Genomic DNA, 25,601 nt, shown 5'->3' with positions numbered 1-25,601 from the left:
CCTTGCAATTCAACCCAATCTGGTCCAGTCAAAATTATTTACTACCAAAGGTCACCATGCCCATGTAACGATACAAACATGCCCAGACAGCAATTTAACTATAGCACAACAAGGCTAAAGCAGTGCTGTGGCCAGTGAGAAGCAGCAAGCCAATCCAGGAAGCAAGAATCACAAACACTCGAGCAGTGATGGTATCTGAGACCTTACATACAATTACTGGAGCAGTTCACAGGCATTATCAGCCTTTTGCTTTATAAATCAAAAAAGCTTGAGTCACAACAATGAAGCACTTCTCTCCCTAGTCCTGTAAAGGAATGTAAGCAGAAACAAAGAAAACCATAACTATATCACAAATATACAAATATTTCTAAACCTCCTCTGAATTCCTTTAAAGCTACTGATTTAAAAAAAAATTATGGTGGAAATGTTCAATTCAATGTATTAGTAATTTATTGTACTATGAAACAATACCTATATTACACTGCATTATTAAGCACATAGAGCAGCTATGAAGTTGGCAGCCATGATCTGATATATGCATAGGATACCATATGATAGGATGATTGGCCCATCCAGGTGAGACATGGAGTATACAAAAAATTCAGAGTGCGTACAGCTAAAGCTAAGCAGAGCCGATGGGACAGTGTGGCATGCATTTGTTTTCCTGGAACCTCAACACAGATGGTAGCTCTAATTACAGACTACTGGCCTCAGCAATTCCTTCTTCATGCTGTTTTTCTTTTGGTTTGTTTTCAAATGATATATTTCTTCTTTGGTACCATAAGGACAATGAAATAACAGTTTGAGGCTGCTGCTATTACAATTTCTAAACAGCAAGCAAAATAATATATATGGGTGAAAAGGCTATTTCATTTTATTTTTTAAACACTTGGAAGCTTCTAAAATATCATCTTTCCTACAAGTCTTTGTGGAAATTGTTGTTAAAGCAGATAATAACCTTCCTTGGCCCCTGTTAGTGGAACGGCCTTTTTATTGCAGTGAGCAGTGCAATTGCATGAAGGTTGAAGCTCCTCTTACGAATAAAACTTATTGATATGTAGAGATGTATATGTATGACAAAGCCATATCCTTGTTTTGTTTTCATTTTTATGGAGTTCTAGTAGCGCTTGGTACTAGTAAATGTGTGCAGTTACCCCTATGTTTTTCTGGTCCTGCTTTTTCAGACTTCCTGCAGGGTCTCCAGTGAGAGGCATGGTGAGCAAGGTAGGCAGTGCTCATCTTCCCATGGTAATGCCTGGCAGCGCACAGCTGGACCAAAAATGGCCAGTACGGTTGTGATGATTTGGAATGCCTTCATTTTAGCAGATTTGCCTTTGAGTTTATTGCACTTTGCCTATTTTAAGTTAAAAATATGGTAGAAAAACTGGCTGTATTTTTTGCTCGTTTGGACTTCAACACTGTATAGGACATGGATGACCAGGGATGAATGTCATAAAAAAAAATTCAGCACAGTCATAATAACAATCTAGAAAAATAAACAGCAACCATCCTCTTACAGAGCTGGTCATCCACTGCAGCTAATAAAACACTGACAGAAAATACTATGTTCCAGGGACAGCATCTTTCCTGTATCATTATTGCTATATACTACTTAGAATTTCTTTAAAAGGTGGGGAGCTGGAATGCGAAAGAAATCCTGGCAAAAGCACAAGGATTTCTTAGATGGAGTCCACCCACTGAGAGAAGCTGTGGAAGCAGCTGTAGGCAGAAGAATGATACAAGTGGGATCTGAAAATGATCCTCAGAATGAGTGAAACAACACAAGAACTCAACTCATTTCCACCTTTACACTGTACCAAAAGGAAAAGAAGTAATGCACTATTTCCAGCTAGAAAGTGAGTTGTGAAATCCTCAGTACTCCTCATCAAACTATTTTGGAAGACATTTTTGGTGTTAGAAACATTGAAGAAATGATTAGAAGAGGCTTTTTTTTTTCCATCAAGTTCATTTACCTGTTATTGTAGACAACCATATCATCACACTTTATGAATACAGTTCAAATGGTGGTTATAGACCCCAGTAACTTCCTAGAAGTCCAGCTGAGACTCTCACTGCTTTCATTGCTAGTCCTTTTTGTGTCCAACATGAACGTATTCACATCTGGTTTATATCCTTATGCCACATTGCCCTTCAGAAGAAAGGTCCTTTTCCTCCTGGAGACATGCTTAGAGAAATAAACAGTATCTTCTCTAAGACTTTCCTCTGCTACATAAAACTAGCAATGTCCTTTTAACTTATGTCATGTGATGGGTTCTCCGTTCTCTAGTAATTGTCCTAGTCTTTGCTTTCACTTACTCCTGTCTGAGTTCACCTTTCAGTGGTGGAGGTAATTGAGGCCGCTCTAACAGTGCCCTGCGTAATCATGGCAATAGCTCTTTAACCACAAAACATACCATAAATCCGTGGTAACCCTTTAAAAAACATTGGCCCAAGAGAAGCCTACAGACATGCAATATTCCTTTTTGGTTGAAATCCAGACTCATGGGTCACTAAAGATTTAAACCTTATTCAATGGAAAAGTAACTTGCTCATTTTTCAGCCAAAGGACATGACTGACCTTCTCAGCATGCAGCTGAGCATATCAGTTTCTTAATGATATTAAAGAGAGGAAAATTTGTTAGGGCTGGGACTTGTGGGAGTGATTGTTCCAGGCTGACAAATTGCATATTAGCTTTAATAATAATGTGATAAATCTGTAATAAAAGCTCAATTTATTATTTGTATTTTTTGGATCCTGAAGTCTAGTGTCTCCTTCAGACAAAGAAAGAAGTCTGTGTCCCTGCCCATCCTGTCCTACTCAGACACGGGAGGAGCCTGGGAACCCTGCCAGTCCTGTCCTCCTCTCCCTTTCTGTTTTTATTAAATACTTTATGTACTAAATTCTGCTTAACCTTTTATATTGCTATGTATTATTTTTTTTAATGTAAAAAATACCTACCCTGGAGTTGGAAGAGAAAGCTGTGAGATGGTTTAATATTTATCCCCATTCAAATGTGCCTGTCTGTTCTGGAGGATGCCAGGTGCTTCAAACACTGCCAAACATATGGCAGGGCTGCGGTGCAGCCGCCTTCGACGGGGAGCTGAGCTAATAGCCCCACATGCATTTCATTTTAAAATATGGACAACTATTCAATCAAAATGAATTTTGTCATCTTGGTCAGGACTGCATTCAGTCTGCGTCGAAAGACATGAAAGGACACTCTGCTGCCCATATTTTATAACAATGACTCATTCAGCTGCTATAATCCCAGTCAGATACAGCACAATGCTATTCCTTGCCTGTTTCTTTTCTTTCAGCTGTAACTTTTCCTCTGCTATGCACAAAACTCAGTGGTTGTCAAGAAGGTCTTGTTAGCACCTGCTTTAGGGGCTAGCTACTTATATCCAAGACTTTGCACTTTCATATCATTTTTCCCCTCTAACTCTGACCCTTTTTCTCCAAGTATGAAAATGTATCTCATCTTTCCCTTGCAGCTACAGGATAGGAAAGCAACTACGGTTACAGATCTGTATGATACAACCTTTTTGCCTGATTTGTCTGATGAAAAATGTATAAGCAAGTAGAAAACATTATCCCAAAGCAATTCGTATACAAAAGCGTAACAACCCTACTAACCCCAGCAGAGGCAGCAGATAACTCAGCTGTATTATTTTTTGTTTAAAAGGCATTTACCTTCTATCATGGTTTCCTAGACTGGTTCCAATGCTCATTAAAAGAATTGGATCAAAAAAAGCATTAGTGAAATCCTAGAGCGAGTGAACAGTAAAGCTCCTCCCAAAAAAATCAGAAATAGTAATAATTGGGAGAAATAAACATATATATTAATCTGTGGGGCTCATTAGAAAGATATGCTCTGTTTCAGGAACTAAACTAACTTAGATATTAAATGCATGAAGCGATTTTAGAGGTAATGATTAAATTGAATGAAGAGGGGTTTTTGTCAAAAAAAATCATAATTAAATAATCAAACATCCAGTGCCAGGTTGCATTCATATCAGCATATGCAATTTCCCTTAATTCAGCAGGAGAAAAAAAAAAAAAGGGAGTAACAATTATGTGTATCCCACAGAGAAATTAATAACCTATATTTTTTGAAAAAAACCTGTTACCTCCCTCCCTTATTCCCTCTCCTCCCCCCCATGCTGGGCAGGTGAGCTCCAGACATTAGACACTGGGCTCGAAGTGGGATCAGCCAGCCAAGCACTGGGCACCCACGTCTCCCCACCCAGCAAAGGTGGCTTCGCTGGTGACATCATCTGCCCTAAATCCAGCCCCCAGTGGGGCTGAACACGCTGTGACAGCCACCCTTGCCACAGCCAGCCCAACCCTGCAGGGCAAAGCGGTGGGGACACTCTGGCTGGGGTCATGGAGGGGTCCAAAAGCCGGGTTCGGGTTTCTTTAAATGGCTTCGCAGTTGGTCCTTGTCAGGGCGGAGGGAGCCGAAGGAGGAGCTATGGTAGATTATTTCGGCTAAATAATCAGCAGACTGCAGTAAGTGGCTAGACCACAGGTATTTGGAGACAGTAACTGTAAACTTGGTGTATGCACTGACTAAAATAGCTTCTCAACAGCTGTAACTTATTATGTAAACACTGGGCTCTTACATCCTTTATTAACAGTCACTGAGGAAACTGCTCAAATTTAGTTTTGTCTTATGCACAGCATTATGAAAAAGTACTGAAAAGATATTCCTCTACAGACTGTTACAGCATTTCTAAAGACACAGCATGTTATAAAAAATCCAAGCTAATTAAATTGGGCCAGAGCTTGTTAAAAATCCCTTTTTTTTTTTTTTGTAAATCTATAAACTGTATTAGGGACATGCAAAAGGAGGAAATATTTGTATCTACCTACATATGCATAGCTCTTACTTGCAACCAAGGCAAAACATTTGAATTAGAATTATTATACTTATGACCAATGAATATGACTATTTCTGAACTTGTATGTGTGTGCAGGGAAGATATTATCCTAATTAGGGACCAAAGGTCACTTGTGCCAAGGTCAGCAAGCATTTTGTTCTGGTTCAAAGATGAGGACAGATGTGCTCCTGAGCATCACATCCGACTGTTCATTGTGTGTGCAAATGATAACAGCTGGACCTTCTTTAACATGCATCCTCATGGGCACAGGCTACCTCTTACCAGCTAAGCTGCTTCTGAGGTTCTCTAGTGTGAATATGTCTACATTTATAGAAGCAGATCACTAAATAAAACAGGTGACAGTCTGCTTCCATGCAATTTAACCAGCCACGTATGTGTTCCCACTTGGGAACTTAACATGTTTTGAAAAAAAAACAAGGAAGGAAAATTCTGCTAAAGGCATGAAAGTTATACAGTGTCTGTCCTGTATAATGAGTGAAAGGGAGAAAGAATTCCTTCTGCTTAAGATTATAACAAATAAAATGTGAAACAGACTCACAGGCTATGGAGCATATTTTCAAACTGATGAGCAGAGACAAGCTGAACTCCAGACCAGCTAGGAGATGCAAAGATCCTCATCAGCTGTAAAACAAAGCCTTTCAGCTTTTTGAATGGGACTGTGTGGTAGGCTAAGGAGGAGATCCTGGTATCAGAAGTTTAAACTTGTGATGAGTTCTTTTGTTCTTTGTCTCCAAAAGAAGGAGGCATTTGTTCATTGTGTTCATTTGCACCACAGCTATATAATCTCATGCCTCAGATTTTTCTTGGCCTTTATAGAGACCTTTTATTTCCTTTCTTCCGACAAACTTGACTTCTGTGATTTTTTTTGGCTCCTCTCTGAAGCATCAGAGATAGGTCTCAACTAGAGACAGACAGGCTACATTGGTGCTTCAATTGAAATATAAACCTCTCAAGTGCCTTTGAGATACACCCAGAAGGTTATCCATACCACCTGCCAGATCTGGGGTTGCAAAGGAATTTTCCCCAAAATCAGATTGTTGGGGATGATCGAGTGTTATCTACCTTTCTCTGTAGGACAGTGTGTTATAATTGTTAGGATCATCTGATAACTGACTAATGGAATAACTGCTAATGAAAACTGAAATCAGCAGTGAAGCCCTTGATCCCCCCAGCTGTCTCTGTTATGTATACCAGCGTGTTTGGGCCTTTTGCTATAGATCTGCAAGTTGTCATAGGGAGCTGGCAAGCTTTCTGTGGCTCCGTTGTGGCTGAACATCTATCAAATGGTCAAATGCAGTAATAGGGAGCTGGACTCAGTGATTTAAATGATCCTTTTCAGTCCATGTTCATATAATAATTTTACTTTTCGCATAGGCTGGACAGCTATGCAAAAGAGAGAAAGGTAAGTGATGCCCCACAGTTAGGGCATCATGAAGTGGCAGATTTACGCAGTTTCCAGATGAATGGTCTGGGGGTCTTTCACTAGGAGCTGAGGTCATGAGTGTGTGTGTAACAATACCAGGACAGATCTGCTGAATTAGCAATAACAATCTTTTCTAAAAAAACACAACTGCAAAATTCAGTATCTGTTTTTACTCTGATGCTGTAAAACTGCTATGCATTTGTTTCGCAAAAGCTTCTATTTCAATATGTCTTAAATATCTTAATAAAAGAATTACTCTGCTATTATCATTTAATCCTGTGTGGTATGAACCTGACATTTGACAGCCTATGGCTGAAAATTCCAGCTGCCTTTCTGGATTACGAGCATAAAATTTTACAGCTGTATGTGGCAAGCCAGTAGGGTCAGCAAAAAAAGGAGCCTGAATTTTCTATGCAGATCAGTAAAGCTGCTGCTGAATTGTTATTCTTCCCCTTAGTGGGAGTCCCAAGAGACCACCTGAGCTGAATTATCTTCTCTTCACTAGTGGACCTATCTCTCAGGGGAAAGGTCAAAAATAAGACATGGCAGGGAGTACAGGAAAAGGGTTGAGTGTGCTTTGAAGTCTTCAGCCCAGTGTGGCAGCCTAAAATGCAGGTCTGAGGGTCTGGTTGAAGGGCCATCCTGATTCCCACTCCAGAGAAATCCTCACGTGAATCTTCTTTCCCATGAGAAGACATTTTTTTAAGTGGTCAGGCTGAAGCAGGGTGAGGGTTGTGCTCGCCAGCAGGTGATGGCTTCTTTGGAAATCAGTGATGAGAAGGAAGGCAGACAAGTATCAAAGAAGCCACTAGCCACTGCCCAGACATTGCTGCCCTCCATACAAAAAGGATGTGCAGTGGTACATCTTCTACCATTGAGGTCATGACACAGCAGGGTGCTCACAGCTTATCTGCGATAAGTCAGGAAAAAACGGAGAGTGAGAAATCCAGAGAAGAAGTAGCTTACCCAGGGGGAAGAGAAGCAGATTGACAACACTAACATTTGCTAGCTATAGCTCTGGGCTTCAAAGTCCCCAGGATACGGTGCATGACCTCATTATGCTGTGTAAACCCCAAACAAAGAAACAATCACCATGCCAAAGTTTTACTGCGTAGTAATTTAATCTGAGTAATTTAACCAAGCAATTTAAGCTTTAATCTCGATAAATCAGACTAGTAAATTGTGACTAATATAGAAGGTACAGAGCTCATTTCATTTATTTATTCTGAAAAGGTGGAAGAGCATCTGTTTAGGAAACACTTTGGACATCTGACAATCAGGTATGGCTGAGAGATATGTCACAAAACTAGGAGCCACTTCAATTTCTGTTGATTTTGTTCTTTATACTGATTTCATGTCATTATACCAGTTGTCCATGGAATGTATTAAACACCATCCAAATAGTTAAAATTCTTTAGAATTTTGAGTTGGAAAAATCACAGCTTGTGATGAGGACTGAAAAATAGCAGCTCAAGAAAGATAATTCTCCCTCTCAACACTTGAATAGCTTTTTTTCTGAAAAAACAGCCAGCAAAGCCGTCCTAAATGGCTTTAAAATTATATTGAGAAACACAATTGCAATGTATTATAAAGGTTGTCACACAGGAAAAATCATTCTTCTCCAGAAAGGCCGACTTCTGTTCAGTCACGATGAATAGCTCAGCTAAAACACACCAAAAGGCACAGAAGTCCTGCTCTCTTTCCTCGAGTTGTTTCCTGGGGAAGACCAGGTGAAACATGAAAGCTAGGCAAGAAGTAGATGGAGACAATAAAGAAGCAACAGGAAAGGTAGGAAAGAGTGGATTTCAGCCATGAAGAGTATGGTCTCCATAGCTGGCTTGCCAGACATGGGGACGATGCGGTCCTTCCGACACCGTGCCGTGCAATCAGGTCTGGAGCTCAGGCTGGAGTGCAGGCTGCGGGGAGACACGAGTTCACAGTTTTGAACAGCAAAATAAACCCAATCACTCCAAGTTTGCTGTTTTCCTTCTCTTTCAACTTGCACTCTACCTTTGTAAACATTTCTGTGTGGGTAAACTACTCTTCCTTTCTGAGCAGGTCTATGCAGCTGCTTTATTTCTGAGCTGGACGGTCCCTGTGCCACCATCGTCCTCCCTGCTAACAAAAGGGGAGAGGGACAGGGGAGGAAAAATACAATTTGCATTAGAGTAGCTCCTGGAGGCCTCCATGAGGCAGGCATCCCACTGTGCTTGGCTCAGGGCAGCGGATGGGCCTTGCCCCGCAGCTCTCCGGCTGCCCTGGGCACACAAAGGTGCCAGTGGAAACAGGCAGAGATGGGAAGCGCTGGTGGTGAGGAAGGGCAAGCGGACTGAATAGGCTCGTCTGATAACTGGAGATTAATATTGCTGCGCAATCCTAGTTTAGAAACAATCTGCATCATTTTAATTTAAATGACAGATGGGCCAAGGCTCAACCCTCCCATCGGAGCCTCTTTTGTCACCTGGGAGGTCAACAGCACAGCTGGGGACAAAACCCAGGGGTGTGATTTGCACCCCTCCTTCAGTCTTCTTCTGCTGGATAAAAGGGCTGGAGAAACGTAGAAGGGCTTGAAAAACCTTGACTGTAGAAAGGCAGGGCTCCTCGGGCGAGTGGCACAGGGACAGCCGTGCACTGGCCCAAGGGGTCTCCCGAGACTCTCCGTCGCTGGAACTGTGCCGGGACCTCCTGGTAGGACTGTGTTCAGGCACAAGAGTGCACAGAGAGGCTGAGCAGCCCGCGGGGCAATCCAGCACGGACAAGATAAATCACACTGACCTGAAGCTGCGTGGGAGCCTCTACAAACCCAGAAGAGGAAAGGGTATTTAAGCCACTTCACCCTCCCTGACTTCTGGGCTGAGCCTCTGCCTAAGTTAGCATGACTCAAATATTTCCTAGGTGTGAGTGTGTGGGTGTCACTACTGAGCATTTGACTTCTGGTACCATTTTCTGCTCAAAGAGCTGTTCCCATCTCTGCTGGGGAAGAGGCAGGTCTGAAGCCAGAATGTGCTGCCCCTGGGCTGCTGAGGCTGCCAAGCGCCAGGCAGTGCCCAAGCACTAACCTTCATGTTGTCCAGGAGGCTCCCTGAAGCCTTCTCACCTGACATGGAAGAATCCTTACTCACAGCACCTGCAACCAGGAATTTGTTTACAGAATAGCGTTCATTAAATTTTGATAAAAATTCAGTGTTGGCAGGAACCACTTTTCGCACTACCAAGACTGCCTTTTCTAACATAAAATATGTCAATGACAGCCAGTTAATTACAGCAGGCATTCTAAGGCTAGGGATGAAGTGAGGAACGCAGAAGTGGCCATGGGAATTTAGGCGAGCAATATTAATTGAATTATCCTAATTGCAAGCAGAGGTGTGATCTCTGGAGTCTCACTACCACAGGACCACAGAAGGGACAGGGAGAGGTGATCTGGTCCAGCTCCCAGCTAGTAACCCCTTCCTGGCAGGTTTGTCTGAGCAGTCCTTAGGTCCTTGGTTACAGAGATCCTGCAGTCTGTCTCTGCAACCTTGCTCCTGCGCTTGCCTGTCTGATGGTGAGAAACAGTCACTTCAGTGCCTGGCAGCTCGAGAGTGTCCAAATCTGGCTTTTAGCTTAGGGGCATCTTTGAAAAATTCACTCCAGAGTTTAAGCTGAAAAAAAACAAACAATCTCCTCCCCAATGAGGTGTGTTTAAAGGAAGATGAGCTTCATGTCCTTTTAACTGTTTCCCCAATTTTTTTTTCCTTCTGTCACTCTTTCCTGCCTCCTGTAATGAAGCAGGAGGTGTGATATAAAGAGCAAACCAAAAGCAAACAACAAGCACAGCCCCAGACTGGATGCTCTCTCTAGCCACTGGTCTTAAACCTCTACTTTCCCAGGAAGAGCAAATTTGCCAAGTGCCTTGTAAAACAAAGGAACAGGAACCCCTCAGCAGTGAAGTGGTCGACTTACCAGGGAGACGACAGTGGGAATGTAATTTCTATCAGTAAGGCTGATTCAACTTTTTCTATTCATGAAGATTTTGATGGATTATGTGAGATCAAGTTAAGCAAATGTACACACCATTACCTTAATGCAGTAAGATGTTCTTCGGCAGCTTATCCTTAAGTACCTCTGCAGGACTATTAGGGTGCTAGCAGTGTTGTCCAAGACTACAAAAGTCATGATGACAGTAAAATGGAGATATCTGAAACCGTTGAAGAAGTGTTGCTTCAGCCGAGTGGAGCACATCACCGTCCAGAGACATGGCTGCTTTATACTTACCCTAATACTTCTACTGACTGGAAATTAGACAGTCAGCATTGTGCTGAAAATTACTGGCTTTGCTGCTTAAGGAAAATGTATCTTCCAGGAAGGGATGCATGGCTGCATTCACTGATCTCAAATCTGATGCAGAGGTATAATGAGAGGAGGGAGCTTGTTACGTTCCAAACCAAACAAAATCAAATGAGGGGGGTTTCTACCTTCTGCAGCCAGAAAGACAGAGCCTGCAGAAATTGTAACAAGGCACTGCTGTGACTCTTTGCATCAATAACCATTTCCTCTGGTATCTGAGCTGCCTGCTGGATTTATCTGTTTTCTCTTGTCTTATGTTTAGTACATGAGAAATCTGGAAGTGAAACCATCTTCTCTGTTTGGACAGGAGGCATCAAGCCCTGAGAGTGCTAATTGCGACCCTAATATAAAATAATAGACAATAACAATCACCATATAATGCCTGAATATTGGGAATGATGGCAGGGCCTGCAGTTCCCTCTGGTAGCAACTGATGTTGTAGCAAAATTGGGTAGTCATCATCTGCTGCTGAACGGAGCAGAAAAGGCTATGTCCTGTATTTATATCGGTTGGGGTGCTCTCCAGTTTATCTGTGAAGTCAGGCTTCAGGCTCTTGAAATGTAATTTGGGAGATAACTGGATCAGTTCTTCCCAGCGGATGTAAAGCAATGAGGGCTCTGATGAGAGACAAAGGGAGAAGGATTTGGTCACTGAAGAACATAAGTTCCAAATTAAACACAAGACAAAATAAAGCTCAAAGAAGGGCTTTAGGAAGGAAGGGGGTAGAAAAGCAGAGATAATGGAAAATAAAGAGATATTGTAGAAGCAGCATAGCTGTCTGTTGGAGTGCATGTCGTTGGGCATGGAAATGAGAGGAGATGTCGTCATTCCATTTTCTGTGCACTGAATCTTTACATGTAGATGAATCTCTTTCCCTGCTGTGGGGGGCAGCTCCAAGGCAGCTGCTGTCTTGTGTTTCAGTGCAGATGCAGAATAGTACCAGAGCAACACGGTTTCTTCCTCTTTGCTGACCAGCAACTTCTTTTAAAATTATTTTATTTTTACTTTTTTTTTTATGTTCCCTTTCTACAAGAAATGAAAGCAATCTAGTCTAGAAGATCTAAGCGATATATTCTGTCAAATAGGAAAATTCAGTCTTGTGGGAATTGCTGATAATATGACAGTGCTGGGTACCTACTGCCAACCAGTTAGAACCGTGCCTGCTGCCAGATGGTGCTGAGGTTGTTTCATCCACCAGGAAGACAGGACCACAGGATACATGGACACCCATGCTGCAGTATAAAAAACACACCCAACTTTCTCCTGTCCCTATTTGGATTATCACCATCACTACTCAGCCTCAAAATCCTCAGAATCAAAACACGCCATCAGCAGTCAGTTCAGCATCTCATGCCCTGAAGTGCAGTCAGGATGACTCAGAGTGCAGCTTTTCTTGTCCAACTCTGTTTTGAGAGAGCCATAAATCAGTGGGGTCACAGTCTCAGCTTTTGCCTTGGGCTCCCCATAATATTTCTGCCTACACATCATACGCCGTAATGCACTGTACACATACATGCCCCATCTCTCTCTGAAAGTGTTTCCCCTGTGCATAATTACATGCAAATGGGATCACTGTACCACAGACCTTTAACTAGCATTAAACCCCTCAGATATCACTTGCAGTAGAAGATCCTAAGCGTTATTCTCATTCCACTGTGAATTTATCCAGAAGCTAAAACTCATGCATATATTTTTTTCTAAATATGCAGTAATAGCCGAAGTGCACCCTTTCATCCATTAACCTCATATTGATGGAGACAGCACAAAACTCACAGGGCTGAATTCTAACCTAAGTTCAACTTGTGCACCTCAGTGCAGTTGAATGCGTAGAGCTGGGCGCTAATTTTGACTCATGCACGAGAGAGAGAAAGGCTGTGGAAAATGTACTTGTGACTGTGCAGGAATTACACATATGAAAAATTACAGTGGTGCAAGCCTATCCATCAAGAAAATGACAGCCTACAGAAACTGTAACTTGCAGTCCCCTTCTTCCCCATCAGTGACATTAATTGTTTTGAAAATGTTAAGTCTGACCACTCACTACATTGGCTCCCTATAGAGCTTCTCTTCAGATTCATGCTCCCATTAAGTGGCCTAAAATTTTGTCGAGACAAGGAATGTATTTGACTACTGAATTACTTTGGCATGAAGGATCCCTCTGTAATAAGGAATAATGTCTTTTGCGCAAGACAGAGAGCTTTCCAGGAAGCAGAGCCAATGCTGCAGACATTGTTTGAACTGCCCTGTGCATTTGACAAGGTCCTTAATCCACTTGTATTAGTAAAAAGAAAAAAAGGAAAACAAAGAAAAAGTAAAGTGTAGAGTCTCTAACCTTCCAGAAATGTCTATGTACATGAAAAGAAAGCAAAACTGGGAAGGACAAGTGAGTCATGTTATTTTCTGTCCCCTCAGAAAGCGTTCAAATGAAAGCATTCAGCTACAGTGGTGGGTAGCATATAAAAGCTTGGATAGAATAAAAAAGAATATCTATTAGCAAATAACATACATAATAAAAGGAAATGTATGGCCTTTCAGCCTCTGGGTCACCAGGTCAAATCCAGCTCACATGAGCAGTGACGGAGGTCATTGCCATTTGAGGGCTTCGTGATCAATATGAAGTTGGCTTATGAGCCATGAGCTACAATATCAGAACTGTTGCTCCTTCCCAAGAAATGAAGGTATGACATCGTTTCTGTAATCCTTTGCTCATTTAAATTCTAATAGCATTAATATTTGATAATTCCTGGTAAATGCATGTACATCTTGAATGCTGTGCTACTTTGCATCTTATGTAGCATTATTGCTAAACAAGGGTGCAGTAAAAATGCATTTGGTTTTACACCGTTTAACAACTTCTTTTCATTGGTGCAAATAGCCATGCAGGGTACAAACTAGTGGAAAATCAGACCATGCCTGTAATAAAAATTCTCAACCAATTGAAAGAATTCTGCTCCACTTACCTTTAATTAAAAAAACTCTGGAGTGTACTTACAGTGGCACTAAAAATATCCAAAATGTTTAGGGAAGGAGAATCAAATGTAAAAACTCAAGTGACTAACAGCACTCATGGTTACAGTTTCAGAGGGGTAGACAGTCAGTCCTTCAGACTTCCTCATTTTAAACATGACATAACATAAGGTGATTTTCTAAGTATCTCCAAAATGTGATTAGTTTCCCACCATGTTTTTAAAAATCAGTAATATATTTTCAGCTACAAAAGGGTTTGCACAAATTTACTGGGAACATTGACTAAAGATGGGTATTTCCATTTTTTTGAGATTTTTACAGTGCTGAATTTAAGCCAGCAGTATGCAGGCTGTTGGTGGCAAGTAAAATATTCACAACTGTAAAGAGGAAGAAAGGTAACCAAGCTTTTCAGAAGCAAGTAAACTTGGATTTGCCTCTGCAAAACCCATCTGTGTCACACATGCAATGATGAACAGTAGGATGAGCTTTTCAGAAAGTGAAAGAAATCCCACTCAATGACATCCCTTGTCAAAAAATAGACATTTAGCAGGTGAGTTGGAGCTCAGAAAGCAAGAGAGAAATATACTTTAAAAAGAAAGGCTCTGCACCTCACACTCTAAATAAAACATGCTTGTACTGGCAAACGACTCATGTCAGCAGGACAACTCTTGCATGTGTGAACGAGTCGGCAGAGGATCTGCACAATCAGGCCCTAAGTGGTCACGTCACTGAGTTTAAAGAGTTAAATAAAGTAAGTGTGAATTTCACATTGGAAAACGCAGTCACCCGTAACTTCTTCACCCGGAGGAGATGCGAGTGGGGCCAGCCGCACGCCTGCTCCAGGTGGGACAACAGGCAGGCAGGCATTTCTGCCGCTCCTCCCGGAGCGGAGCGGAGCTCTGCCCCACCAGCACTGTCCTGCGGGGCCGGGGACAGTCCTGCCCGTGTGCCGCCAGCAGGACAGGGTCTGCAGTCTTCTTCCTTATTACCACAGTCGTTACTTTTTACCATGTGTGTTAAATACCTTCATTGCAATAATACTATGCCGCTCGGTACTTCTTCGGCATCTTCCCTCTAGGGTTTGCATTTACATCGTCATTGCCCCGTTTTACAGATCTCAGACCCAAAGCAAGGTCATGGCAGGAATCGGTAGCTCTGGCCAGCACAGCAGCAGGATTACCTGCCTGCCCTCTGTCTGCATTACCCAGAAAATTCTTCTCCAAAAGAACTAGAAGGGTACAGGCAGAAACAGACACATTTGAGAGGAACGACCTTAAAACACTTACTCATTTTTGCTTGGTATTCTGTCCTCCCCAAGCAATTTTACAGTGTGGAGTATTTTAACAAGAATTCTACATATGGTATGAGGAGGAAAATTCTATTTTTTTTCACGAGTGAGAAACCAAGTGAACAAAGGATATACTGCTGTTTCTAAAACTGAACTGTCCTCAGGTACCTGCAATCAGGAATACTATTGTAATATTAGGACAAATCGATCCATCTTCCCTCTGACAATAATCTTTTCTATACAGTTTTTTACGCTGCAAAATTTTAGCAGCACTTACTTGATAGATACTTAGCCTTACAAGAGTTTCCTTGGCACAGATTTTCATCCTTGTACCCCTGTATTTTCAAATGTGTTTAGCAATTTATTCTTGCATCCATCTCTATCACTGCTTATTTATGGATTTTAGTTGGGAGTAAAAAGCATTTCAGTCACAGTCAACTTTAAATTTTCCCAGTGCAACTACATGTTATCTACAGGAGGATAGGTGTCAGGGAAAAAGGGAGGTTAGCTAGATAAATTTTGCTTGAGGAAATCTTCATTTTGCAAATGACAAAATTCACGCAGCCTAAGATAAAAGCTGGAAAGTCGGGTTAGACAGGCTTGAAGACCAAACCCGGCCCCTCTTGCAGAACCCATCAGGTGCATTAGAACACCCATCAGCTTTACCACCAGGCAGTTTGGAGATTTACAGGCTCCTAACCTACATTGCAGCGATGGCGATCAGAAACTGCAAAGAGAAGTCAGAAGTCAAGCCCCATGAGGAGGTTTGAAGATATGCTGCCTACATTCTGCAGTAGACAAAGCATCAAAGTGCCTCGCAAGAAACTCTGCATCCTTTCAGCCACCCTGGAGGTGATACTATTAAGCTTCAGCGGAATAAATCCAACGAGAAACTGCTCAGCAACATGAGTAAGGGCTCCACAACCCTGCCCTATATTTTTGTTTCTGGAAGCCATTTTTTTAATCTGTCTGTAGATGAGGGAATTAAATGCTAAATTTCATCTCCTCCCCCACTCACATTGTAAGGCTTATCTAATGCACATTTATGTGAAGTCTGATTCCCCTGCTAAGTGTTTCTATTCTCCCATCCAATTTGGCATACAAATATATTGCACAAAATAAATTTAATTGATTTGTACAGGTATTGAAACAGATTATCATCTATGCAGATTTGGAAAGCAGACCCTGTGTGTTGGCCAAGTGGATGATGCAAACTATAATTATTTACAAAGGGTTTCAGAGAGCTGGGTATTAGCAGTGAGTAGATCATGTTAGATGGCAAAAGAATTTCACATTTATCCATCAAATAACAAAGAAGGCCCAAACTTAATCATGAGATTATTTGTATATCCAGGAATGATTGATTTAAAACATCAGTGTGGCTATTAAGAATCAAATTTTCATAGAAAGGCACTTGATTTAGCTATTCCTGCAAACCACACACAGGATGAAATGCACTCATTTCCAGCGCAGACCAGAACTTTCCATCCAGGTGCCAACTGCAAATAAATGCTTCACCCATAATACACAACTGAGCATACGTGTGCAGCGCCAGCTAGATATTTCTGCTTAAAATCCATGGCTGCCCACCATCTAGAGGAAAATATTGACATACTGACATATGGCTGATAAATATGCAATGCAGATATCACCAAACTGCCACCTCCAGCACACAGTTAATAAAGTAGAACTCTAGGAGGGCACATTAACAGTCATCATGTCTCTTGGAAAGGTTGCTGTCTTGAATATTTGAGAATACCATTACCTGTTCAGCCTGCCCCTCCCCGCTGCCTCTGCCCACGCTCCAGTGTGACACGGGGACGTCAGGACGGCCATCGGCTCGTGCCACCACTCTGACCCGACCGCAGCAACGGGCAATGCTGGATGCCCAGGGAAGAGCATAAAACCAGGACAGGCATACAGCAATTTCTCAGTGCAGTATCCACAATGACCGTACTTTTATATTAAATGGAACTGTGGAATGAAAATGAAAAACCTTGCCTGAAGAAAAAGGAAGCAAGCTGTGAAGATGTCGAGTAAAAGACTCCCTTTTGTGTGCGAAAGGGGGAGGTTGTTTTTCCAAGGGCATGGGATGCTTTTACACAATCGGGGCTATAGAAACTGCAAAAGAAATTGTGTAGCAGGTTCTTTAATCAAATGTCTATGACAGCTGAATTAAAACATTATTTAATGGAGTTAGCTCTGAGATTTGAAGTTTGTTTCTCTTTGTTCCACAGCCCAGGAGACCACTCTTTTTTTTTATGCCTCCCTGATGTATGAAATCACTGTAGTGTCCTTTACGCTGCTTCAGGAACAACGAAGGCTGGAAAAATACTTTTCTCGGGTAATAAACTCATAGCTGGCCTGAATTTTTTTCCCTGCTACACTGAATACACAGTCGAACTGACTGCTCACCTTACTCAGCAATGACCAGCGCGCAGCTCCGACCAAAACCCTGTTGTTTCAGCTGATTTTGAAAGGTGGCTTTTAAGAACAAGGTAAACTCCAAGGAAACTCTCTCCTGTGAGTCTGATGCTATTGCACAATTATAGACATCATAGCTTCTAGGCTTTGATCCAGAAAAATACTTAAGTGTCTGACTTCAAGGGGCCTTTTCATACACTTAATGTTAGCTGCTTACGTACTTTGTTGCACAAACCTCTGAGCACAATGTGTTAGCAATAATTACTGTTCTCTGAAAACATGCAAAAAGCATTCAGGAAAGGTTGGGCTTAGTGTTCAAAAGCTGAATAATCTAAAATGTTGATTATTCTATGGTACAATAAAAACAGAAAACAAAAGAGCAAACACTTCCTAGCAAAGCTCTGAAAAGTATTAATCAATTCTAGAAAGGTACCAGAATTTATTTCATAGTTACAGAATTGATTTTATATCTATATAGAATTTTCCATCACTGAAAACCTCAAAGGGCTTTAAAACCAGGACTGAATTTTATCTCCCAGTTATAGGAAACATACAGCTGCTGTTTTCAAAACCCCAGTCCAATTTCTAGTAAGCGTCTCCTTGGAACAAAGGTCAGTCACTGCTTTTGCAATATATCATCTGAAGTATCATGTGCAGGTTCAGTGCGGTCCTCTCCCATCCTCTGGCCTAATCCGCCTACCTATGTATTACTTTCTACGTTTCCTTCTTAGCTAGTGGAATAAAGGAAACCTGATCAAATTTCAAAGGGTGAAATACTGAATATATGAATAAAAATAATAAAATGAAGATTGACTGTGGTGGACCCAGATTTTATCCAGAGATGTTAGTGGTATTAGTTTTAGAAATCGGTGAAATAATAATAATTAAAAAATCTTGTCAAATAAAATCTTAAAGTGAAATTAAACATTTCCACTGAAATTGGGAAATAACATATTATTACGTAGTACCGCAATTCTGAAAATGATGTCATACAACCTTTAGTTGCTTCAGTTTTAAAGTATTTATTTATGGTACTCACCACTGACCTATTCTTACCTTACCATCATTTTTTAGGCAGCAGTTATTTCCACAATAGCCCTTCTTCTGTGGGTAGAGAGGCTTGTACTTTTACTATGGCTAAAGTGCAAGCATAGCTTTGTCAGGACAAAGTAATTCCATCAAATGCAGACCTGATCTAGCCTAATGATGACAAAGCCACACAACTGAAATGCATGCTCCTTTCCTCCTGGGAAACCTAAAACCAACAGAGGTGTTGCTGCAGGTAAATATGTCTTAGAGGTTTTTCAGTTTCATTGTTCACTGATCTATTTGCCATTACCAAAAGAGGATGTCATGGGAGAGAATTTAAAGTATTTTTGGAGACCAGGCAACACAGAACTGGCCTGATTTTGTTTTTCTGAAGTTACTTGGCACTGCATATCTCTAAATAAATATAAAGTCATTCACAATCAAACAGGCAAGCAAGAAATGACAAGTGTTTTGACAGTGCTCAAAATACTTTGAGGTATTTTTAGCATATTTCTGAGTCGTATTAGCTTAACCTGTAATAGAATATAAATGAGCCCATATGGCAGAGATGTAATTATGTTCCATGTGAGAAATCCCTGTGGTAGATTTGGGGAAAAAAACTCACCACATGTGCCTTCTGGAGGGCACGATTTACACATGATTACCTACTCATTTGCATTGAGAAGAATATGAAGTAACACAATGCTAACAACACGGTAATGAAAAGGGCAAGCAAAGACTCCAGATCCCTGGGGGTGCTGATCCCTCTGACTGACATCCAGTTAGGAGCAGGGAATTTGTCCCTTTAGGGAGTACATTTTATGAAGCGATCTTTGATTATGTGGGCACAGTAATCACGAGTCTTAATTATTATTACTGTGAGAGAATGGGCTACAAATCTCCAGGGAACGTCTCTGTCACAGATACTTTGCCGGCGAATGCTGAAACGAGTGTTTTCCCAAGGATCATTTTCATTCCAACCTGATATTTAGCTGAAGTTTCTTTGACTACTAGTCATGAAACATTAAATATAGATTAGAGGCAGAGAGATGTTGAAAGTTAAAATTCACCGGAGGTGCACACCCCTGCACTTGAGAGACAGCCCCAAATGTTGTCCAGATGTTGTAGCAACAAGGCTGAGGGTTCCCAAGCTGCAGCGCAGCCACAACAGAGGAGAAAGTGGATGTTTAGCATTCCACCGGCCTTCTGTTTAGTTTACTTGTAGTGTATTAATTTAGCAGAAAGTCCTAACAGCCTGTTAGCGGTAGATGTTACCAAGTGTACACTACCCTGAAAGAATGAAGAAATTCTTTTATAGCAATAAAGGGAGTAATTCAAAGCATGTAATTGATTTTCCACATTTTCAAACTGTGATAAGACTAAGCTTTAGCAGCAGAAACATGTGTTTGCAGTTTTGTCAATGTTCTTCAATGAATAAAAAAAATAGGAACCTACAACTTATTGGTTAGATCGTTAACATGCATTGGGCATTTCAGTGGCTATTGAAGCACTTGCCAAAAGCATGTCATCTTCTAAACAGACTCGGAGGTGGTACGGATTGGTTTTTGCCACAGGACATGTTTTTATGATTATCTAAAATCATTCTTTTCCAGAAGGAACACGACAGAAGAACATCAAGGCTTTCTTCATGAGCTATTGTCACGTTTATGTGCTGTCCCCCTTTACCACTTCCATCCTTTTCACTCCAGAGGGGCAGAGTGGTGTCACAGCAGGGCTCGCGTCTTTGCTCACCCTTGCAGCCTTTCCATCTACCTGCTGGGCAGTGCGGCTTCTGACAGTCATGCTGCTACCCCCAGCCTTCACATCAGTTGTTAGGGTGCTCTCCGGGACTCCCCAAGAACCTCCCTGATGATGTCCACCAGAGGAACTCAGAGCAGAACCATCCAACCAATTTCCAAATGCCAGGCAATGTACTCACTGCAGGATGACTGGAGAAGGCTCAGGTGAACTGCTCCAGCTGCCATTGACAGATAGAGTTTAAGTCCAGAAGGAACATTTAGAATTATTTAACCCAGCCTTTTGCCTCAAACAAGACACAGAATTCTATCAGTAATAGCTGCATCAAATGTAATAATTTGATAGTGTGTAAGAGCTTATCTTTTGGGAAGATAGCTCGTCTGGATTTAAAGGCTTCAAGTAACAGAGCTTCCACCAAAACCTTTGAATGTTTCCCTCCTTCAGCAGTTTTACTGTTAAAAGTGTGTGCTTGTTTCCATATTAACCATGTCAAAATTCACCAGCGGATTTCAGGTGTTTGGATTCTTCAGAAAGAAGACAGCAGAGAGTGCAAGGGCCAAACTAAAGAGCCAAGCACCAAGCACTTGTCATGATGCTTTGAAAAGAGGTCACCTACTAATGCTTTGGAAACAGGTCGCCTACCTCTCCTCTGAAACTTTACAATTGCAGTCTTCTTCCCATCTTGCATTATGAGAAACCTAACATGGTTAGTAGTTCCTTTGTGAAAAAAGAGAGGATGCATCCTCAGAATAACCTATTTATCAGGATACACAAGGGAGATACAGAAAATTTGAGTCCTATTCCCACTCTTTTGGCCTTGGAGCAGACACGTGGACCCAGACTTTAAGTCCCACTGGGCACGCTAAGCCCTGAACTGCAGACTCAGACTCCCATTGCATTTCAGTGAATACTTGTGGAGAGCGATACAGGCTGAGATGGTGACGCTTATCAGGACCTACCAGAGAACAGCAAGGTTTCCAGTGGCTGAGGTAGTTATGGTGGAGAAAAAGCAGAGGTTCATGTCCCCACATGTCATTTGCCCCAATTCTTGTGTTAGAAGACTTGCCAAAGTGAGAAGGAAACAGCTTGGAGGGATGCCTGCCCACAGCCAGGAGGGAAGAGGGTGTTTGCAGCATGGGGGTAAAGAAACCATCTTCTGGCATGGTGAGGAGTTGGCAAGGCTGACTGAGAATCAAACAGGGCAACAGTAGGGCAGGGGGGGGGGAAACCCTCAAAGACAAGAAGCGAGCTGGTTCACGTTTACTCCCTCGGGACAGCACAGAGCATCCCCCGCAGTGGATGACTTCATAAGTTTGAAACCAGGTAAGCGAGCTTCAGAGAATAGGAAATGGGGATACAAGACCCTTTAAACTGAAGTCTAGTGTGACTTTGGCAGGCAATGGGAATAACTATCTAAGTTTGTCACCATCTCATTACCACTGGGTGCCAGGTAGCAGTGGATGATGATCCTGTATGGCTTCCTCATGGACAAACATGCAGCAGAGATCAGCATCCAAACTGAGGCAGGTACTTGTGGTTATGGCCTGGAGATGGGAGGAAAGGGGACACTAGAGGTAAGGAGTCCCGCTGAGACGCCTCTTCTGGAACCAGGGGCAGATTTTGCTGGTGCACACCATGGTGGGTGATGCATTCAGGGTAGTATGCTCTTCCAGCACAAAGAGGGTTTTTAAAACACATGAAGTATGTTGAATGGCTGAGTGACATGCTTGCTGCTCCCTCCCCCATAGAAACTAGTGTATTTGTACAGTCACAAGGCTTTTCTTCTACAAAACAATACAACTAAAAAGGCAAAATACGGGTTAATTCATTATGCTATTTAACCTGACAGCCTGGAAGAAACAGAAAAACAAACAAAATCCCCAATGGTTGCTCCATCCTATCCCTCCTCCATACCTGCCACCTCCTTTTCAGAAGCTAGGCACAGGGAAAACAAAGAAGGAATGTGGTTACCTTCCCCAGGGCTTAGTGGAGCCTTTTGCAGTGACCACCATAGGCAGCGCTGTTTACATGGATACATTACCAGTGGCTGAACACAACGGCTCAGCTCCAGTTCTTTGCAACAGTTGTGCAAAGTGCGAAGAAATACCATGGACCGTGCAAGGTTCCCATCACAGGGACAATGGGGATTGAGGGTACCCAGCTACAAATATAACCAAACCCTCGATAGTCTCAGCTCTTGCTGGTTTCTACTCTCAATTTGCACTTAAGAACTCCAAACAAACAGAGCTCTCAGGCAACAACGCTGCTCAACAGACAGCAGATTTATTTCGACTGCTTCCTAGCCTTTTTTTGTTTTGCTGTGGTTTGGAATATAATTACCAAAAAAAAAGAGAAAGAAAAAAGGGAAAAGATACAGGAACCGTGTGTTCTTCACTGCAAATGCTGCTGATGTAATTCTCTTTGAAGTGAGCAGCAAAACTCCTTTGGAGGTTAATGAGAACAGGATCAGGCCCTCCACAGTGAACTTGTGCTGAGAGTAGATAAGATCTTGAATCATTCAGAGCCAAGCATGTTATTTGCGCAACATGGGCAGGCTGAGTCAATCTCCGAATATTTTTAATGGGTGTCAACGTGAAGTGTTAATTCCACAAGTTATGTTGTTTTGCAGTTTGCCTGTGCCTGCTCTCCAGGCTGCATTCACGGATGGTACACATCCTCTCACTGGCTCCAAAGAAAAGCTGTTTCCACAACTGCTGCAAGAAAACACTTCTGAGAAAGTATAAAGTGGGACTTTTACAAAGAATTGGAAAAACAAATTATAGTAGAAATACCTGCTAGACATTCAGATTGTCAGCACGTGTAGAAGTAAAAGTAGTCCCATTTCAAATACAGATTGCAACTTTTTTTAAAAAGAAAGGATCCTAAAATCAAAACAAGTATTCTGTAACTGATCATTTTTGAGAAACTAATCTTGATCTCTTTTTTTTTTTTTTTTTTTTACAAAACAGAGAAATGAGGTACTGAAGTCACAGATGCTTAGAGAATGTCAGCCCCTGGATAGTACCTATATACTCTTAATAAACAGGATCAGAAAAACACTGAACGTAGTTTGAAGCCTGATGAAATGAACTAAGCACTATGAACAGCTTTTGAATAAGAAATCTTTATTTTTTTTACCTTCTCTTTTTCTGTCCCCAGGACCTCCATGCGCTTCCTAATGCATTTTGAAGCCAAGATGAAATTACAGCCCTCCCGAGGCCAACAGGAGGCTCGCTATTGCCTTCAGCAGAACCGGGATTTTACTCTTACTGTAAAGATACCCTAAGAAACACTGGGCCCAACTGCCCACTTCTATGGAAAAAGTCAGCTGGAAACATAGCAAAGCCTACCACACAACTTCCTTTTTGTTCTCCCCTGAGGGGAGATTTTTAATCTTGGAGTGGAAAACAGGATCCAGGGAAACCTGGCGGAAACCCTGTGGTTGCCATCTAGAGAGAGCTGGCTCTGGCTGGGCTCCTCACCTTGCCCTGTCCCTGGCCCACCACCACCCGCGGCCCCAGCTTTGCAGCCCACCCTGCTTGTCCCTCTTCTGTGAAGCGACGAAGAGGGGTTTGTCTTGCTGTGATTCAGAAATACCCAGACAAAAGCTGTTTCTGTGACCCTGGGAGACGTGCTGGAGGACCTCCCCACAGTTTCTGCACGCTCTGGGAAGCTGTCCCCTTCCCACATCTGAGTTACAGTGGCCTTCAGCTACCCTTGGCAGGAGAGGCACCAGTCCTACGTGGCCATAGTTCCCAGTTCATCATCTCAAACCTGGCCCATGCAGACGGCCATCTCCTCCTGCCCCCATTTCCATCTCTCTCCCCCCATGTCTTCAGCACGAGGGGACAGCAGCCCCAGCACAAGGCCAAGGGTGCCAGGTCTAGCAGCCTCCGTCACAGTGGTCTCCATTTGTTGTCACATGCGGGCTTAGGGCTGGTATGCTCCACCACTCAGGGACTCCAAGTCTTCACCTTCGTGTCAGGAAGTGGAGACTACGCTCAGACACCACGTTACAGCCATCCCAGCTGCAGCTCCTAACTGGAATTGGTCAGATCCCACTTTCTTACCTTTGCCGCTGAGCACCATTTGCTTCCATTAACTTCAGTAACAGTGAAGTGCCCAATCCTACAAAATAATAACACCTTGAGCATGTTGCAAAATTTTCTTTCACTTCCCTCAGAATTAGAATTTTTTTTAATTAAGAATTAAATAAATAAACCACTTGCAGTCTTTTAAGGGGGCCTTATGCTAAGAAGTGACTAATTCCCCTCCCTGTTCACAGAAAATAAAAGTGAAGCTTTCACCATTATAGACAAAGTACTAACTAGCAGAAAAATCTGACTTTGTGATGAGCTGTTTATCCTGCAATTCTTTTTATTTATATAAATATTCTGAGAAGCCCACCTTGAGGTTTTGCACTGGTGCTTTTTTTTTTATTATTTCCTCTTTGGATGCATTTGTACACAAGTAGGCTATAAATGAAACACTCATTTTCCTGAAGACAATCATGAAGGTGTAATTGCACCCTTTAGTTCTCAATTTCATGTAAGAGCCAATTTATCATAATGCACAGTAATATTTGAATTTGAACAAGTGGAAAAATCCTTATTTGCTCACACTACACTCCCAGTATTAAGATCAGCTCCTTGGGGATAGTATTTGCACTTGTATTTAACAGTAAAGTGTAATGAATAAAGAAGCTGTCGAACAACTTGAGAGTAAGTCACTTCTCTATTTGGACAGCAATGATTTTGTGATGAACACTGCACAGTGAGTTCTCAAGAATAAACTGGGATCCGAATGAGTTATATTCTTGCAATGGTTATAGCAAGGCAACTTCCAGTGAGGTTATCCGAGAGGGCATGGGCAAGCGAGCAGCAGAATATGAGCCACAGAAAGTCAGCCAGGGATGTTTTAATGGCACATACTGCCTGTAACTTCCTCCGTCAAATGCAGGGATTAAGAGCAGCCAGGACAGCCTCCACCCTAGGTAGGTGGGGGAAAAACAAAAGAGTGAGCACATCGCTCGGGCAGCCAGGAAAATGAGCCAATTCAGCACAGTCCGGGTAGTGCTGCTGCTGGTAGGACATCAATGGAGTTCACAGAAGACTGCAAATGTTACCTCTGAGGAAGGGTGATAGTCCAACACCCAAGATGCTGCAGCAGTCGTTGAACCAGTGGTGGGCAAGCTGCCGGGGGGACTGACATGCTCTTGTCTTGCTCAAACAGACTGCACTCTCCTGTGGCTATCAGTCCTGTCCTTAACTTCGGTAGTACTCCGAGCATGGTAGTGGAGGTCAAACAAGTTACCAGTAATAAAGCAATAGTAATTAACATGAACAAGACAACAGGACAAGTCATACAGCATCAGTGAGTCATACTGTTAGCCTCACTTAAAGACAGCAATGAGACTAGCACCGAGTCACAGAATGTAAAACAGTTATAAAATATCCGAATTATACAAATGAGCATGCAAGA

General features: G+C 42.2%; 1 long non-coding RNA gene across 1 annotated transcript; it reads right to left on the bottom strand.

Annotated features, from left to right (window-relative positions):
- Positions 1 to 7,520: 7,520 nt before the first annotated feature.
- LOC142028627 (uncharacterized) lies at positions 7,521 to 11,188 on the bottom strand. Its single transcript, XR_012649645.1, has 3 exons — positions 11,027 to 11,188; positions 8,339 to 8,443; positions 7,521 to 8,244 (listed from the first exon to the last, which is right to left on the bottom strand). It is a non-coding gene; the product is annotated as an uncharacterized LOC142028627 (long non-coding RNA).
- Positions 11,189 to 25,601: the final 14,413 nt, after the last annotated feature.

This window comes from Buteo buteo, chromosome 2 (assembly GCF_964188355.1).
Source record: "Buteo buteo chromosome 2, bButBut1.hap1.1, whole genome shotgun sequence".
Lineage (NCBI taxonomy): Eukaryota > Metazoa > Chordata > Aves > Accipitriformes > Accipitridae > Buteo > Buteo buteo.
The sequence above is the reverse complement of the archived record's forward strand: the minus strand, read 5'-3'. Positions and strand labels throughout refer to the sequence as shown.